This window comes from Pantherophis guttatus, chromosome 7 (assembly GCF_059756535.1).
Source record: "Pantherophis guttatus breed Tessera chromosome 7, ASM5975653v1, whole genome shotgun sequence".
Lineage (NCBI taxonomy): Eukaryota > Metazoa > Chordata > Lepidosauria > Squamata > Colubridae > Pantherophis > Pantherophis guttatus.
Genome location: NC_142069.1, coordinates 65398963 through 65414404, shown reverse-complemented (window position 1 = coordinate 65414404; position 15442 = coordinate 65398963). Strand labels below are relative to the sequence as shown.

Sequence of the window (15442 nt, the reverse complement as noted above, 5' to 3'; positions counted from 1 at the left end):
TCCATATGTGCTTTCCACCCACTTCTTTCACATGTGCTTTGTGTTACAGAGCAGACTTATAATAATATAAATTATTTGTAATAATAGAAATCTAGCCAGCTTCAGAAATGGCTTCTTTTGAAAATAAGCTCAATATAAAGGAGGAATAAGTGTTTTAATGAGTTAGTACTACTTTAGTAAAAAGAGCAGTTGGAGAGATTTTAACATCTGAAATTTTATTGTAGGCCATAATTATAATGAAATTTATTTAGAAGGTCCATTACTTAGCTTGCTTTAGAATGATCCATTATATTTCTGTCCTTACTACAAGCATTTTCATTTTCTTTTGTCAAAATTTGGATGCATCTATCATATATAACTTGTTCCATCCAGTGTGATAACATCTCCTAGATTTATTTATCCTCTATTATACAGCTGAGGTGGTCTTCATATATGCACTAATAATATTTACATTTATAAAATGGAACACAGACATTCTGCTGCAGTGAAAGATCGTGAGGTCAACAAAACACTGAGTCTATCTAAGTTGACTGTGATGCAGTGAAATTCACAGATCTAGATATCTATCTTCTCATTGTGCAACTGAAGCCAAGATGTTACTTAGATAAAAAGTTTCTTCATTGTCTACCTTTTCAGTACTTAAAACAAAACAAAAACAAAAAAGAATGAGTACTACTTATTTGTTAGTTAAGATACTGAACACTTGTATAAACAATAAAGCGATAATTCTCACATGACCACAATCCAGGGTTCTTTTCTATATCAGTTTATCTGCTGAAGAATTTTTGCACAAAGTTAGTGAAACATCATTTTAGATTAGTTTGGAGATATATTTGTCCAAATATTACAATTATGTAGAGTTGTAACCAGACTGTTGGGCTCAATACAGCCATGTTTCCCCTCAACTAGGGGAACTCAACTAGAACATTCCCAGAAGCTTTAATATACAGAGAAAGGGCCATATGATGCTTTAACGATTTTTCCTTTATTACTAAATCTCTCTTTGGAGTCTATATAAAAAAAGATTTATTTTATACTTCCAAATTTAGGTTAAGAAATAAATGTATTATCATTGGGATTGAAGTCCCAATCCTTCAAAAGTATAAAACTTCCTGGCACAGTGAGTCTACATGTGTTGAACTTCAGAGTGTAAGAACTCCAACATATTGTAGTAGAGATTCTAGAAAGACCCATTTGATTAAAAAGGTTTCCTGGATTTAGCTATCCAGATTGAACAATAATTATTTGGAATTATTTGTTTATTGTTTATTATTATGATTTATCCTTGGATTTCTAGCACACATTTCTAAACAATTGAAATTTATTCTCCAAACATAAACATAAATTTGAATCTGAATTCCTGCTGGAGCTTTTGATTTTATCTACTGTTTTCCTTCAACCAAAACAGAACAATCCTGATAAAGAACTTCAAATGACATCCTTCTAAGGCAGTGGTTCTCAACCTTCCTAATGCCGCGACCCTTTAATACAGTTCCTCATGTTGTGGGGACCCCCAACCAGGGGTGGGTTCTAAATTATTTTACTATCGGTTCTCTGGGCGTGGCTTATTTTGTGGGCATGGCTTGGAGGTCATGTGACTGGGTGGGTGTGGCTAACTGGTCATGTGACCAGGTGGCCATGGCTATGTGTATAGGGTAAGGTGAACAGATTTTAACATTGGTAAGAAGGATACCATTGTGGGCGTGACTTATTGTGTGGGCGTGGCTTGGAGGCCATGTGACTGGGTGGGCGTGGCTAACCAGAGGGCTGAAAAAAGTCATTTCTGACAGGTCCTCGCACTTTTGACCGGTCTTCGCAGTTATGACTGGTCATCATTTATGCCCATTGTACCATTCTTAACAACCGTGTCACTCATTTCACAACTGCTTCTCTTCACCATGGTGACAAGATAGGACAAAAACATAAATTGTGAGGACAGTCGTAAGTTCGAGGACTGATCAAAAGTGCGAGGACCAGTCAAAAATAACTTTTTCAGCCCTCTGAGTAGTCCATATGCAGAAAAGGATACAGCAATAGAGAGGGATGAAGAAAGGGAAGGGAAATTAGAGTAGGAGTGAAGGTAAGAGAGGGAGGAAGAGAGGAGGAGAAGGAGAAAGAGGAAGTAGGGAGAAGAAGAAGAGGGGGGGAAGAAAAAGTAAGAAGGAAAGAAAAGACAGAGGTGGTAGGTTTGAGGAGAAAGATTGCTGTACAATAAAAAAGATGAAAGGGAAGAAAGCCAACCCCAAACAAATATTAAGATATTAAGATAAAGAATGAATTGTTAAACTTTAAAGAATAAAAGAGAACAAATAGGAATAAATAGCAATAATTAGAAACACACATACAAACATACAACATATTTTCTTTGAACAGAGTATTTGGCCGGTTCACAAATTTAAACAGTTGTAGGAGGTTAGCACCCACCCCTTTCCTAGAAGAATGAAATATTTTGGGAAATATTAAAAAGGCAGAATATTATATTTCCCTGGATGAGAAATGGAGAAGCATATTTTACAGACAAAGCAGCTCCCACCTTCCTGCCCTCCACCCTTTGTTAATGGGCCAGAGGCAGAAAGTCAGTCCTTTGTCAAAGGACATTTGCAACACAATAGCAACAGAAACTAACACAATGGGCCCCATCAAGCCATGTGATCCTGTCCACCATTAAACCATCTTTGCAAGCAGTCTCCATGTTTCCAGTGTCTTTTTCCTCACTTGGAGCAGAACCCAGAAGGATATTTCTTCCAACACAGTATTTAGTCATTTCAATTAAATTTACAATTTCTATATTTCCTTTTTACCATATTTATTCCTCATCTATTTTTTAAAAAAACCAATATTACCCTTAATCCTCATCTCTAATCTTAATCAAATTCAATTTTTCCCTTCTATTCTATATTATACCCCTTCGCATTGTCATCTATTTTTATATCCATCCTCACATTGGTTAATTATGTAATACAGTTGTTTAATACAAATTCAACATTTTAATATAAATCAATTAGTTATATAACTATCTTTTTTTGTATATTATTCATATAATATGAATATTCATTATGAATATTCAATATGAACATGAATATTCCAATTATTTCCATGCAATCCAATTTCTTACAAATCAATTAATTATATTTACCAATAATAATAAACCAATTAATTTCCCCCATATATTCCTCCAAACCACAACTTAACCATTTCTGCTTTCAACACAATATACAATTAATAGTATCTCAATTATTACAATTCCCTAGTTAAATAGAACTTTTTTTCTTTTGTGTTTTAAAATCTTGAAACTCCTCTTGCCCTAAATTTCCCATTGTTTGCAGTTTTGCACCTACCTTTTTTGGTGAGGAAAAAGAAAAAGAAATCTCTCTGCCTCATTTTGTCACATTGCAAGAAAGACCCTTCTTTACTTTCAATTTCACTTTACAGCATAGCTAGAGGGGAAAAAAATTGCTCCAGGAATTTACTTCTTTGCAGCTAGCTCTTTGAAGCCCCGCGGCAAGAATTTAAAGTTTTTTTTCCCTCTAGCCATCAGCTGGGACTCCGGAGGCAGCAATAGATTGGGAGTGGGCGGGGTAAACGAACGGCAACCGGGCGATCCAACAGAGGCAGAGGGTGAGGGTGAGTGAAGGCGTGGGGGGGGGCGAGAGAGGGCTTTGGCGACCCCTGTGAAATGGCTGTTCGACCCCCAAAGGGGTCGCGACCCCCAGGTTGAGAACCGCTGTTCTAAGGTTTTACCAATATATCTTTGGAAAACTAGTAAATGGATCTAAATAACATTTACAGAAATGCTACTGATATTAGCGTTATTTCTCTAACATGGAATTTATATTTTATATTTGGATAGAATGTTGCATGCCTGTTGCCTGGAGTAACTTTTCAAAAAGTTCAGCACTTTTCCCTTTTCTCCCAGTTGCCCAATAATGTTATTGGACTAAACTCTTAGAAGTATTCATTACTTTCTCGTGGAAAGGGGTTTTTTTAGAGAGGGCTAGGTCAATTTTTTTTATTTCTTCCACAATCACAGCTCAAGCTAAGAAGTCACATTTGAAATAACCATTACCATTAGTATTAATTTTCTCATCGTTCCTATCACCCATCTCCTCCCACTTATGACTATGACTGTAACCTTGTTGCTGGTATCCTTAAGATTTATATTGTCTGTTTCCCTATGACTATCATTAAGTGTTGTACCTTATGATTCTTGATGAATGTATCTTTTCTTTTATGAACACCGAGAGTGTATGCACCAGGACAAATTCCTTGTGTGTCCAATCACACTTGGCCAATAAAGAATTCTATTCTATTCTATAAGAATTGTTTTAAGCTTGTACCCTAAACTATCTGTCAGATAGGTCTGAAGACTGTTTTTGTACAGCGTAAAGGTAATTGTTGCCCATGCAACAATTCCTTTTTGTATGATGTTGATATATGCCATCTGCATTTCCCAATATTGTTTTTTCAGTTCATCCTTCTACAGAAATGTTGTTTTGTAGATTTTGAAAAATAGACTCTAAATGCAGAACTTTCTGAAAACTTTAATCATTTTAAATTCACATTTATCCCATATGTGTTTGGGATAAACATCAATTCATCACAAGTACTGAAATACTTCAACATGTGACTTAATGCTAAAGAATCCCAGGAATTGGAATTTGGTGGGGTACTGAAAAATCTAAGTTAAAGTTTTAAAATTCTATTTGCTATCTTTACTTACTAGGATTCCCTAGGAAAAATGAATTGCTTTTAAATAACTTTAAAGATTGGGCATGGATAGGCCAGGTATAGTTGCTTCATGTTCTTTGATTGCATTTGTGAGTGTATGTTGCTAGCTTAGAATAAATATTGTGCAAAGGTACAATGCCAGGCTCCTGAGGAAAGGGTATAATCATATCCTTGATTTAAAAAAAACACGCATTTCTTATAATAAAATTATTTCATTTCCCAAATCTAGGCTTGATGAAATCCACATGCTCTGGTATTTTTAGGTTTTAGATAGTGGATGATGAGCTAAATCCCATAAGGTATTGACCCTAAGGTCTTGCCAATTCATCTCCAATTTTTGATGCCAGATACTAAGTTGAACAAACAGATATGAATGTTTAATTATTCATGTCTATAATTATCTTTCTTTACACGCAGAGACACTTCAATGTTGCCATTTTCAATTCATAATTCCACTTACTTTCTGCACAAAATTACTTTCCACTATTCTATTTTTCCAATCAGTACCCAATTTTTCTTTCTCTGTCACAAAGCCGAGCAAATCAGCCTGATTCTTCCAGGACTGGAACTCTGAAATCCAAAGAAATACGATGTAGTTCAAGTTTGCAATCTGAGTTTGGAGAGCAAAATAACCTAATGTGGACTATTTAAAACTTCAAATGGGAAAAAGAAACTAGTAAAAAATTATAATAAGAAAGCTGCTGCTTTATTTTTTTCCAGACATGGATGAAAATAAGAGGGTTAGCAAACCCTTAAGAGGACATTCATAATGCTCAGTTTTGGCCAGATATCGTAAAGGATTTCCACTATATTTTTGGTAAGGTTTTTTTTTTTTTTTTGGCAAGGCAAGGCATAGATGTTGGTGTAAGTAAAGGACAGCACTGTAACCACCAAACTATCCAGCCAAAAGCCCAAGTTATTTTGGTTAATCAAAGCAGGAAATGTCATATCTTATCTTGAAAAATAAGAAATTTTAAAGAACTATAATCAATGAATTTTTCATTTGATTTTCTTAGTGCCAAACTTGGCATGACAATGAAGCTCAACCATCAATCTACTCTTATGGGATTTTTGTAACTTTGCTGCCTCTAAAACACTGGATTTTGCTTGCAGACAGAGGATTGTCTTAATTTATTGACAGGCTGGGACCTTCCAAGAAAGGATTCCATCATGTACATCTGTATCCATATATTTTTTGGATATATGTATTGGATTTTTTTCCTATGGAAATTTTTAAAAGCCCCTCTCACTTATAGGACTCAATTTTATCTTGCTCGGAAGACAAACCACATGTTTGTTTGTTTGTTTGTTTGTTTGTTTGTTTGTTTGTTTTAAATATTTATATAGCTGCCCATTTTATGTAAAAATCTGAGTAAATTCCAACCAGGAGCAGAATGCAAAATTAAAGGGACATAACGAGATTCAATGCCAGGGAGATAGACAAGCCAAAAGAAGGATGGTGACACAGAAAAACATCATTTGTTAATCTGCTAGTATATGTTTAGACTAGTATTTATAAATAATCTAACAACTAGAATCTTACTTTTACATTCAGCATGATTGTGGCAGGTTTGTAATAAAATGTGACTCATACACAGATTTATGGAGTTGACAGGCAGACTAAAGATATATTGGAACTGGGTTGGATAAGGGTGGTAATTCTTCCTTTAAGTTTATAAATTCGTAAAGTTCAATAAAAATATAATTGTTGCTCTATGGATGTATTTTTGACCCTCTCTAAAGCCAGCTTGTTCTGCAATGACATTGTTCTAAATTAACCAGTCAACCAATTCACCTTTAAAATGTCCAGCATACAGTTTATATAGTGGAACTGTTTAACAGATTAACAGAGTTGGAAGGGACCTTGTGGGTCATCTAGTCCAACCCCCCATCCAAGCAGGAGACCCTACATCATTTCTGACAGATGGCAGTCCAGTCTCTTCTTGAATGCTTCCAGTGGTGAAGCTCCCACAACTTCTGAAGGCAAGCTGTTCCATTGGTTGATTGTCCTCACTGTCAGAAAATTTCTCCTTATTTCTAGGTTAAATCTCTCATTGATCAGTTCCCATCCATTATTCCTTGTCTGGCCTTCGGGTGCTTTGGAAAACAGGTTGACCCTCCTCTCTGTGACAGCCCCTCAATCTAACAGTGATAGATTTCCCCAATTTTTAGGAAATATGAGCTATGCGATCTGAGTAAAAATATTTGCCAGAATTGAGGACCATTGTTTGTTCTTAGCCTTCAATAATTTTACAGGGAGAAAGTTTTGTCAGGGCTTTTACTTGCTTCAGCTGCATGGGGGAAAAAACCAACAGAAAATTGCAACCTGCTAGATCTTCTGGGCAAAGCAATGTACTATTGCTGAAGTTAGTGTTGTCCTGGAATTGAGCCTCTCTACATAGTATCTGATTTTTATTAGGTTAGGGTTAGGTTAGGATTCCCAAAATGTTTTAAATTCCATTCCCAAATGTACATCCCAAGTTTAAGCACCCATTCTTAGTGGCCAGGTATCTCTTTATCTCCTGTGCAACCTTAGAAAGCTTTTACATTAGCCACCCTTAAAGGGGGGGAGGCGTTTAGCAAGACACCTACTCAACAGTTTCTTTGCTCTTGTCTATTGGGAGAAATTAATTCTATCACTCACAATCTCTTCCATGGTTGTAAGTCAAGGACTACCTGTAGTTCCATTGTAACCACTTCCGGAATACCACCAGGGATGATGCCATCTGAATGAAGGAATATTCTTCTGCAGTAGCAAAAAAAAAAAAAAAAAAAAGTCTCCAAAGCATGATATATTGGGGAACTCTAAAATCCCTATTGAACCAGATGAGAACACAGTCCTAAGAATTCCTGGAGTATTACAGCTATTGACCATGTAAGAGTGCTGGAAAGACAATAACTCAGGGGTACAACATACCTACATAATGAAGGGTTCTTGATACTTTCTGAGTTTGGTTCTTTTTTTGCAGACATTTCATTACCCAAACTAGGTGGCATCATCAGCTAGCAATGATGATGTTATCTAGTTTGGGAATGAAACATCTCAGAGAGCACCAAGGACCCCTCATTTCCCTGAGCCACACATTTTCCTTTATTGATACATAAATAAGACAGATTCAATCCTTTTAGGCTAAGTAAAGAAACATCAGAATTGTGTCTGAAACTTGAAACATGAATCTTTCTATTACCTATAATTATTTGTGATGTGTTTATAGAAGATACAGTTCAAAGCACTGGGAAACCATAAAATTATTCTTCTGTAGTTAGTCCAACTGAGGTAAAAGGCTGCTCTCTATGTTCTAAATATCACTATTCAAATATTGATATCAAATATTTTGTGCCTATATCTGTCACAAAAATATGAAATAGGGTCACTTTATTTGGAGTGTTTCTTGTTTAAAAAATGTGAACTGTGGGACATAAGTCTATTTTTATCTATTATACATATTTATGCTAAAATTGGTCTATGAAATTCAATGTGGAAGACTGCAATTTTTTTTAAAAAAAATTTTTTTGCTGCTGACAGAGAGATTGGTGTACAAAATAGTTCAGGGGATGGAACCAATAATTGTTTTAGATTCTCTTGGGCTAGAATTAAATTTTATAATTAAAAGCAGGAGATGTTCCAATTCAAATAACACTGACGCATAACATGGCATAATTTTTACCATCTGAACAGTTTCTAAGTTTTATTTCCAAACAGTCAAGTAAATTAAGTCTACAATTTAACACAGAGTTAAGTGTAGTCAAGGTTATTCACTATGACAAAAAATCCTAATAATGTCATCCTGTCTATTTACTTGGGTGTAAGCCCTAACATATTTAATGGGATTTTCTTCACTGAGTATAGATAAGTTTGTAATTTGATTTTTTTGATAAAATGAATCATATATCTTATAAATATATAAGATATATTTATATAAAATATATATTCTTTATATAAATATATAAAGAAAAATAAATCTTAAATTTTATTTTAAAAACTATTTTTAAAAGGTTTATATAAATGAAAAGAAATACAAATTCTATATATCATACCTTACTCCTTTTCTTAAAATGTTGACATATAGGAATAAATCTTCAGAACAAAAATTAAGCTATTTCCTATTGCTGGGGTATTCAAATGACTTACAATGGTCAAGAAAACAAAAGCATGCTAGGTATTTTCCAAGTTAAAACATATTAAAGCATATTAAAACATATTCATCAATTACACTACACAAAATAAAGGTTGTCTCAAAAAATGAATGTTCTCATTGGGCAATTTAAGTTTTAAATCAAAGTTGACAACAAAGCCTAAGATATCTCTCTATATGACCTATGGGTACCTTTTGCATATATAAACACAGATTAGCATTTCATGGCAATTTGTTAATTTAATTAGGTATTTTCAGGATTTATTTCTAGTATTACTTAAGCAGAACATCCCCTATTTCAGGCTTTTAGCTAAAGGTCATATGAGTGAATCTTGTTTTGCCAGGTGGATGTCTAACATATACAGGACTTTGATAAAAAACAGCTGTAGCTGCCTGATACCAGCTATGGCCGAACTGCAAACAAATATATCTTGGCCCAAATACTTGCCACATCTGCCAACAATTAGTTATCTATCAGAACTGGAAAGCAACACAGAATAAACATGATCTGATTTCAGAATAAGCAAACAAACAAGAACCTCAGCATCATTATTCGTCAAGTGGAGGTGAAGTTACCCAATGTGTAGACTCAGGCTCAAATCTGTCAACTGGTAAAGTTTATTGGGCAGTATTAGATAACAAAAGATCTGATGATCTGAATGCTTTACAGATGTTCTGGGACTGAACAAACCAATCTGTCTTTGGGCTCTTCAGGGATATCAGATATGAGTGTCATGGTACCTTCCATATCACCCTAAGCATGCCTGCATCTCTGCTTAATCTTCTTCCTTTGTTCAGAATCTTCTTCTTTTGTTCAGAACAAAATTTATGTTAACTTTATTAAAGTAGCACGTTCCAGAGGTTAGCAGACTTTCTGTCTCTTAGTGTAAATTTTGGTTCTTCAACTTAGTTTTGGGAAGTCAGAAAACTTATAGACTAGTCTATTTAGCTTAGTACTGCCTGCCAGATTTCTATATTCTTTATCTTCTCAATATACATAAAGCTTTTGGGAATTGAATTTGGCAGAGCACTGAAAGCAAATTATTTATTTATTTATTATTTATTAATTAAATTTCTATACCGCCCTTCTCCAAATAGGACTCAGGGCGGTGCACAGCCTAAGTAAAAACAGAGCATACAAAATTTAAAAAACAGTATTAAAATAATTAAATATTCTGGCCGTAAATTAAAACAACCCAATTTAAAATCAATTTAAAATTTAGCTCAAGCCAGCCCAGCTAGTTGAAATAAATAGGTTTTCAGGGCCTGACGAAAAATCCGGAGGTCTGTTATTATACGTAACTCTGGGGGAAGGTTATTTCAGCGGGTGGGCGCCGTCACAGAGAAGGCTCTCCCCCTGGGGGTCGCCAGCCGACATTGTCTGGCGGACGGCACCCTGAGGAGGCCCACTCTGTGCGAGCGTACTGGCCGGTGGGAGGCTATTGGTGGCAGAAGGCGGTCTCGTAAGTACCCCGGCCCTAAGCCATGGAGCGCTTTAAAGGTGGTCACCAACACCTTGAAGCGCACCCGGAAGACCACCGGGAGCCAGTGCAGCTTGCGCAGGAGAGGTGTCACATGGGAGCGCCTCGTCGCCCCCATAATCCCCCGCGCGGCCGTGTTCTGGACCAGCTGGAGCCTCCGGGTGCACCCCAGGGGGAGCCCCATGTAGAGACCGTTGCAGTAGTCCAGGCGGGAAGTGACTAGTGCCTGAGTGACTGTGCGTAGAGAGTCCCGATCTAGAAAGGGGCACAACTGGCGTATCAGGCAAACCTGATAAAAAGCCCCCCTGGCCACGGCCGTCAAATGATCTTCTAGAGACAGCCATGCATCCAGGAGGACGCCCAAGTTGCGAGCCCTCTCCATGGGGGCGAGTGATTCGCCCCCAATAGCCAGCGATGGCGTCAGCTGGCTATATCGGGACGCTGGAAGCCACAGCCACTCGGTCTTGGAGGGGTTGAGTCGGAGCCTGTTTCTCCCCATCCAGGCCTGCACGGCCTCCAGGCACTGGGACATCACTTCAAGGGCATCGTTGGGGTGGCCTGGGGTGGAGATGTACAGCTGGGTGTCATCAGCGTACTGATGGAACTCCACCCCGAAGCCACGGATGATCTCACCCAGCGGCTTTACATAAATGTTGAACAGAAGGGGCGAGAGGACCGACCCTTGTGGCACCCCACAAGCAAGGTGCCTCGGGGTCGACCGCTGCCCCCCCGTCAACACAGATTGTGACCGGTCAGAGAGGTAGGAGGAGAACCACCGCAGAACGGTGCCCCCCACCCCCAACCCCGCCGCTGAGAGGTCTAACAGGACCAGGATAGAGGAGCAACCCCTATCCCAAGCCCTCCAGAGATCATCCACCAACGCGACCAATGCCGTTTCCGTGCTGTGCCCAGGCCGGAAGCCGGACTGGAGTGGGTCTAGATAGACAGTTTCATCCAGGTACCGGGGAAGCTGTTGCACTACCACACTCTCAACAACCTTCGCAACGAAGCGAAGGTTGGAGACTGGACGATAGTTAGCCAAAACAGCCGGATCCAGAGAGGGCTTGTTGAGGAGGGGCCTCACAACCGCTTCTTTCAAAGCGGCCAGCAGGACCCCCTCACTCAAAGAAGCGTTAACAATCTTCTGGAGCCAGCCTCGTGTCACCTCCCGGGAAGCCAGTACCAACCAGGAGGGACACGGGTCCAATAAACATGTGGTCACGTTCAGCCGTCCCAGGATCCTGTCCATGTCCTCAGGAGCCACGGGATCGAACTCCCCCCAGATAACACTCTCAAGACCTGGCTCAGTCATCCCATCCGGACATACCCAGTCAGAGGCCAGCCCTTCCCGAATCTGAGCGATTTTGTCATACAGATACTGCACAAAGTCCTCAGCTCGGCCCTGCAAGGGGTCATCCCGCGCTTCCAGATGGAGGAGGGAGCGGGTCACCCTAAACAGGGCGGCCGGGTGATTATCTGATGATGCGATAAGAGCGGCAAAATAGCTAGATTTCGCCGCTTTTATTGCCACTAGGTAGGTCTTAATATGAGACCTCACCAGTGTTCGGTCGGATTCGGAGCGGCTGGTCCTCCAACTACTCTCCAGGCATCTTTTCCGGCGCTTCATCTCCCTAAGCTCCTCGGAGAACCAAGGAGCTAGGTGAGTTCGGTGCTGGGTCAGAGGCCGCAAAGGCACGACACGGTCCAAGGCCCCGGCAGCCGCACTATCCCAGGCGGCCACCAGGTCCTCAGCCGAGTCATGAGCCAGAGTCTCAGGAAATGGCCCAAGCTCCATCTGGTACCTATCAGGGTCCATCAGGCGCCTGGGGCAGAACCACCTGGTCGGTCCCGCCTCCCTGCGGTGGGGTGCAGCGGTTAGAAAGTCCATTCGAAGGAGTGAGTGGTCAGACCATGACAAGGGTTCGATGACTATATCCCCTGTATCAAGGCCACTCGACCACTGACCAGAGACAAAAACTAAATCCAGAGTGTGTCCACCCGTGTGAGTGGGGTCATGAATTAACTGAGTAAGGTCCATGGCCGTCATGGAAGCCATGAACTCCCAAGCCACCTCAGACGTTTCGCCGACAGATGGCATGTTGAAATCGTACCAACCGCCACCTCAGCTATGACGTTGAGCAGCTCGAGCAGGGCCGTTGCCACGTGGCAGGGAGCCAGGTACGTGATCAACAAGCCCATCTGTACTCCACGACACCATCTCACAAAAAGGGACTCACATCCAGCTATCTGTGGAACAGTGGTCTCCCTCGGATCAAGACTTTCCTTTATAATAACCGCCACCCCCCCACCCCTGCCATGAGCTCTCGGCTGATGGAATGCTCGGAAACCTGGTGGGCACATATCCACGAGGGGAAACCCCCCCCTCATGGCCCAACCAGGTCTCCGTAATACCTGCCAGGTCCGCTCCCCTCTCCTGAATAAGATCGCAAATGAGGGGGGCTTTATTTACCACGGACCTGGCATTGCACGACAGCAGCCGAAGGCTCGGGCCCTGAGAGTCTGAACAGCCTGGGATACGAGAAGGGCTATGGGGACCGGGGCACGCCACCGCTCGAAGATAGCGAGTGCGCGCCCCCACCACATGATGCGGCCCCCTGCTCCCGCCATATCTGGTCATATAAATTGACTTCTGTTGCTCTTGGCATTTCTCAAACATGGCTCTAAGGCTCAGGGACATTTTCCTCCACCAGTTTACTTCCTAGAGAGACAGCAATAACAATTCATTCCTTTTGCCCAATTCTTGGTTGCATAGCAGCATGATTCCTAAGCTTGGGAAGATATCTTAATTAGCATTTTGTTAAAAAAAAAAAAAGATACCGCATCATAGTACCTTATAGCCCTCTCCGAGCAGTTTACAGAATCAGCATATTGCCTCCAACCATGTGGGTCCTCATTTTACCAACCTCAGAAGATTGGAAGGTTGAGTCAACCTTGAGCCAATCAGGATCAAACTGCTGGCAGTGAGCTAGTCTGCAATATTGCATTCTAACCATTATGCCACCACAGCTCTTTCTGATCACCATGGCATCCTTTCTGATAATCAATGACATTCAGCTCTTTCTCTTGTAGTCACTTTCATAGCAAGATCATAGACCAATGGTCCCCTACCTTTTTGGCACCAGGGACCGGTTTCATGGAAGACAAGTTTTCCACAGATGGGAAGGTGGAAGGGGGAGGGGAATGGTAACAAGATGACACACAGGGAAGCCTTCACTAGAAGAGGCTTTCTTTTGCTCCAGGGGAAAATCAGAAGACACAGAGAAACGTTCACTTGAAGAGGCTCTCTGCTTCTGCTCCAAAAGAAACCCCCAATCAAAGACCCAGGGAAGCAGAAAGAGGCATGAATGTGCACTGTCTGAACTTTTCAATGGCTCATCATTGTTTTTTTGTTTTTTTATTTATTTTATTTTGTCAAGAATGTATTTTATGACAGATACAAGTGTAAACATAATTATAAATACATGAAAAGGATACGAATAAAAGAAAACATTAGGACAGGGCTGGTAGGCATGCTGGTGCACTTATGCATGCCCCTTACAGACCTCTTAGGAATGGGGTGAGGTCTACAGTAGACAGTCTAAGGTTAAAGTTTTGGGGGTTTGGGGAAGAAACCACAGAGTCAGGTAGTATATTCCAGGCATTAACAACTCTGTTACTAAAGTCATATTTTCTGCAGTCTAGTTTGGATCGGTTTACCATGAATTTGTATCTATTGTGTGCTCTTGTATTGTTTTGGTTGAAGCTGAAGTATTCATTGACTGGTAGGACATTGTAGCAGATGATTTTATGTACTATGCTTCAGGGGTGAAATCTAAAATTTGTTACTACTGTTTCTGTGGGCCTGGCTTGGTGGAGGAGGGGTAATGTGACTGGGTGGGCGTGGCCAACTTTCTTTCTTTTTACTTTTAAAAGCATTTTTTCTACAACCTTAAGAGGTTGCAGAAAAAAATGCTTTTAGAAGCCTCTGACGATCAGGCAAGTCAGCTGGGATCGCCAGAGGCTTTTAAAGGCATTTTTTTTCCTACAGCCTCTTCGGCCGAAGGGGTTGCACAAAAAATGCTTTGAAAAGCCTCTGACGATCCCAGCTGAGCTGCACGATCATCAGAGGCTTTTTTTTTTACTTTTAAAAGCATTTTTTTGGCCGAAGAGGTTGTAGAAAAAATGCTTTTAAAAGTAAAAAAAACAGCCTCTGATGATCACACAGCTCAGTTGGGCATGGGGGGCGGGCACAGGGATTTTTGCTACCGGTTCTCCGAACCACCCGCTGCCATCGCTACCCAATCCAGTCCGAACCGGGAGCATTTCACCTCTGCTATGCTTAGGTCAGATCAAAGACGGCGAAGTTCTAAGTTGTCTAAGCCCAAAATTTTGAGTCTGGTAGCATAAGGTATTTTGTTGCGAGCAGAGGAGTGGAGGACTCTTCTTGTGAAATATCTCTGGACTCTTTCGATTGTATTTGCAGTGCGGGTTCCAGACAGATGAGCTGTATTCAAGAACTGGTATGGCAGACTTCCTGTTTGCTGCTGGCCGCCGCCAGACGTTCCTTTGGGATCGTCAGCTTCCACTGCCTGTTAGAGCCGCCTTCACAACGGAACGGCGGCTCGAAAAAACTCCGTTCCCATGAGGAAACGGAGATAGAGCCGGCAGGGGTGGGTAGAACTCTCTGCAGAGTCCCAAAAGTTTTTCTTTTACTTTTGGGATGGAGCGGATGAGATGCCCCATATCCCCAGCCGCTGCTCCGGGCTTTGGGAGACCTCTGCTAATGCAGAGCCAGGCGTCAAAAGCAAGCCTGCGAATTTGACAGATTACTCAAAGAAAATGTGAGCTGGACCTGTAATACTGAAGCGCAAGTATTTTACTTATCTTTTAAAAATTACTTAAGAGAATAGAGGAAGAGAAAGAGGAAAAAAGTTTTTTTTTAAAATGGCGTCTGCCGCGGCTGGAGAAGAGTTTGAGAGGGAAAGTTCTTCCGTTTTTTATTATTACAATGTAGCGGAATAAATACCACTGGCTACATTTGTAGACAAAACTCCGCTCCTGTTTTTGTTTTTCTCTTTTTCCCCTGGAGGCCTGATT

General features: G+C 40.5%; 1 long non-coding RNA gene across 2 annotated transcripts in view; it reads right to left on the bottom strand.

The window, feature by feature from the left end:
- Positions 1–5083: 5083 nt before the first annotated feature.
- The window catches only part of LOC132710541 (uncharacterized), a 45733-nt gene continuing 35374 nt past the window's right edge, over positions 5084–15442 (bottom strand). The window contains exons 3-4 of one of the 2 annotated variants that reach the window (XR_015728990.1): positions 7405–7474; positions 5084–5298 (exon numbers count right to left, since the gene is read on the bottom strand). This is a non-coding gene — a long non-coding RNA (uncharacterized LOC132710541). Of the gene's footprint in view, positions 5299–7372; positions 7475–15442 lie in introns of both variants that reach the window. The other variant, XR_015728991.1, reaches the window with a different exon arrangement.